We start from the raw sequence: 4,235 nt of genomic DNA on the forward strand, positions 1-4,235 counted from the left end.
AGCTTGAGCCGCTGCTGCCCGTGTGGGAGACCTGGATGGAGTTCCCGGCTCCAGCCTTGACCATCCCTGGTGTTACAGCCATTTGGGGGAGTGAACCAGTACTTGGAACTTCACTCCCTCCCCCAATGATAATAATTCTAGAAAATCAAAACCATACCTTTACAGGTCAGAAGTGCCTCTTCTGCATATGTTGAGTTTTCCAAACAAAATCTAATTTTACGTATCAGTTTGCTACTGGAAGCACTTAAGTCAGTGTTTAAAGAACACTTTAACAATTTTAAACACACTACACCTGTCTTACTAGCTGGAGAACTGTGACTGAGATGTAGATAAAACCATATTTACTGTCAACATCTGATATTGCCTGTGTTGGATTTTCCATTGACGACATCTGATTTATGTGATGGGGAGGCAGAGATGGAGGCAAAAGAGAGTGGAACGCTTTCCTCATTCCTGACATTTCTCATCCCTGTTGAACTGTCAGCACATGCACTGTGTACCACGGAGTCGCCTCCAGTGGCTCCTGGCCAGGTTGCTGATATCAGTGTCTTCTGAGCCCTCTTCCTTGGCCGCAAGTGGACTTGAAGTGCTTATTAGGATAATCTCAGGTTCTTGTGCAATGTCTGAAACCACTTTGGCATCAGTTTAGCTGACTGACCGTTCTAAAAAGATGGTATTCTATTCCTCTGCTCTGATTTTTCCTCTTCTTAAAATTTTAGAAGTTATTTTATTTATTTGAAAGGCAGAGAGAGGGAGGGAGGGAGAGAGAGAGGGAGGGAGAGAGAGAGAGAGAGAGAGAGGGAGGGAGAGCGAGCTTCTATTTGCTAGCTCATCGTCCATTCCCCAAAGCCTGCAGCAGCCAGGGCTGTGTTGGGCTGAAGCCAGGAGCCTGAAACTCCATCTGGGTCCCCCATGTGGGTGGCAGAGACCCAAGGGCCTGAGCGTCACCTCCTGCCTTCCTGAGTGAGCAGTAGCTGGAGCCAGGACTCAAATCCGGCACTCTAGTATGGGATGCTCTAAGAGGCTTCCTCACTCCTGTACCACAACACCTGCCATAGCCTTTTCTGATCAGAGATGCCTAGTAGTTGAGTACTTATAGCATTTTGTGTTTGAGGTGAAGAATTCATGGTCATGTGCTGCCTAGTGACAGTCTGGTGAATGACAGTGCTCCCCAAAGGCTGTTGTCACCTAGTGCCCTTGTGGCACGCATGTTGTGTAATTGCACTCTGTGATGTTTGCATAGTACACATCACACACATTTCTTGGAACACATCCTCATCAGTAAGCAGTATGTGACTACCTCATTGTATGGAAATCAAAATCCTTAAAACACCCCAGGGAGGAACACTGAATCACTAGCAAACCATCAGATGGGTCAAGACCCATGAAAGAAAATGTCTCCTGAGACCCATATGTGTCACGTCTGGGAACTGTCTTCCTCATTCATGCTGTCTTCACATTGTTCACATTTTTACTTTGATAACATGTAGCCTCTCCTGTCTTCCCCATATTCTTTTGACCTTCTCAACTTTATCATCAAATGGACCTTCCTTATCATTTCCTTTGGACACATAAGGAAACTGAGGCTCTGAAAGTTTCCGTGATGGGGCTGTCATCACAGGGAGTAAGTAGTACACGGTGAGAACTTGAACCTAGGTTTCTGGATTCCTTCTGCCTTTCTTTGAACCCTCCAGATGGTCCCTCCAGCCAGCATAAACATAATGAGACTGAAAGTTGAAGAGAGAACCTTTGTGCCATGGGCAACTATTGTGGTTGGACTGTGGATTGTCCCCTCTGAAATTTATGTTGGAGTTTATTTTAAGATTTATTTTTTTAATTATTTGAAAAGAGAAGAGGACATAGAGAGGAAGACAGAGAGAGAGAGAGAGAGAGAGAGAGATCCTCCGTCTGCTGGTTCATTCCCCAAATGACCACAATGACTGGGGCTGGGCCATGTCAAAGCTAGGGATCTTGGGAGCTTCTTCTAGGTCTTCCACGTGGGTGCAGGGGCCCAAGCACTTGGGCCATCTTCTGCTGCTTTCCCAGGCACATTAACAGGCAACTAGATCAGAAGTAGAACAGCCATGTTTCCAACAAGAGCCCCTTTGGGATGCCAGCATTGCGGGAGGAAGCTTAACCTGTTAGCCACAATGCAAGTCCTCATGTTGGAGTTTAATACCCATGGTGAGGGTGGACACTTAGTCCTTCTGTGATGTTTGTAAGCGACTTCTTTGGGAGTGATTAGGATCTCCTAAAATCATCAGGGTAGAGTCTCAGTTGAGTGCTGATGGCTCTTTAAGAAGAGAGACCAGGGGCTGGCATTATGACATGGTGGTTAGAGCTGTTGCCTACAATGTGGTATCTTATATGGGTACCAGCTCATGTCCCAGCTGCTTCGCTTCCAGTCCTGCTTCCTGCTAATGGACTGGGAAAAGCAATGCCAAGTGACCCAGATGCTTGGGCCCCTGCCATGCATGTGGTAGACCTGGAGGAAACTCCTGGCTCTGCGTTTGGCCTGGTCCAGCACTGGCCATTGGGACCATCTGGAAAGTGAACCAGCGAATGGACAATCTCTCCTTCTCTCTGCCTTGTAATGCTTATTTTCAAATCAATCAACCAATAAAAATATTAAAGCTGCCAGAGGATGGACATACACACATATACACGCACAGACATCTACTCTTTGTCTGTCACCATGGGATGCCCTGTGCCCCTTCTGGACTCTGCCATCAAGAAGGCCAACACCAGATGTGGCCCTAACCCTTCAACCAGAAGTATGAACCAAAATAAACCTCTTTTCTTTATAATCAAGCCAGTCTGTGATTAGCAATTAGGAAGGGACCCATGACAGCATCCCAGCATCTATTCACTGGATTTCATGAGTAAGAATACATATGGGGTTTCATGAGTAAGAATAGAAGTTGGGTTTTATGAATAAGAATACATCTTGCCTTCAGTGTTCTTGCGTTTTATAAGCTATATTGTCAGAACATGACCAATGTTTTTTAATTGCTTGGTGTATAGTGTAGTTTCTATTCTTGTGCAAATATTCCCTGGTGTTTACAGATAAAAATGCTCCAGATATGTGTGAAACAAATGAAGATGCGTGTGACTAATTTTATTAAGGCTAGAGAAATATTTTAGAGCTAAATAGTGTCGGGGAGGCCCTGCTGTGTGTGGTTCTCAGTATAAAAAATGTGGCCTTAGCTTTTCTGTATTTATGGAGGCAAGAATTGAGTTGGGTGAGAGTAGAATGCAGTCATTAGCGTCCCTTGTTTGGGGGCTTTGATGTTTGGGGTGGTAATGCACTAAGTTCTTTAGCACTTTAGACTTTCTCTTTGAATATTCATTGAAATGCTGGCTACGAGCCCATAAAAAGTGTAAGGAATATCTTTTCAGATGCATATGATTTAGGAGAGTGATAAATGATGGGTAATGCCTTTGAGAAAACAAATATACTATGTGAATATGCTTAAACAACTTCCTCCTTTTCAATGCTAATTTGTCTAAAAGCCCTAAGTTTGAAGGTTTACAAAGTTCAGGGAAAAAATTTGGTCAAAGAAACTTCTTAGAGCTCCAGTCTGGTTTCCGAAGTATAGAATGTCTGGCACATTTAAAAAATATACTCTATGTGTTATTGACGAAACTGTAATTCCTTTGAAGAAAACTTATTTACTTTTAGCAAATTATCGTGTTTTCTAGGACGAAGAATTCCTGCTTGTACTTGTTCTCTAACAAGTGAGTAAGCACAAGATCTGGCAAAACAGGCTCTCTTTCTTGGGGCCTCTTTTCTAAACCTGAGAACTGGGAAATTTTTATTTCATGTATTTGAAGGGGCTCCCAAGGGTTCAAGGAAAATGGAAATGAAAGATAAGTTTACTGTGGTACAGATATTTTGAAATATATGCATAGTTTTTTTCATAATATGAATTTTTCATAAACTTTTTGAAGGACCCATGTATGCATGGAGTATAAAATTTTTTGCACCAAAATATAATTTGTCTTTTAGTTCCATTTCCACGAGCATTTTGAGGTACTGTCATATTTTGTATTCTAAAAAGAAGGAATATTGTATACCCAGTCCTGAGTGGACTAGGGTTGGAATAATTGGGATTTGCTATCTGGAATGGATAACAGAAGCAGTGACCCACTTCAGGGGCCTTGGGTTGCCTTGTTTCTGTTGGAACGAGATTTGGAAGCAGTTTTGTGGGTTGACTAGTGACCAAGAGTTGACA

The sequence above is a fragment of the Oryctolagus cuniculus genome, chromosome 8 (assembly GCF_964237555.1).
Source record: "Oryctolagus cuniculus chromosome 8, mOryCun1.1, whole genome shotgun sequence".
Lineage (NCBI taxonomy): Eukaryota > Metazoa > Chordata > Mammalia > Lagomorpha > Leporidae > Oryctolagus > Oryctolagus cuniculus.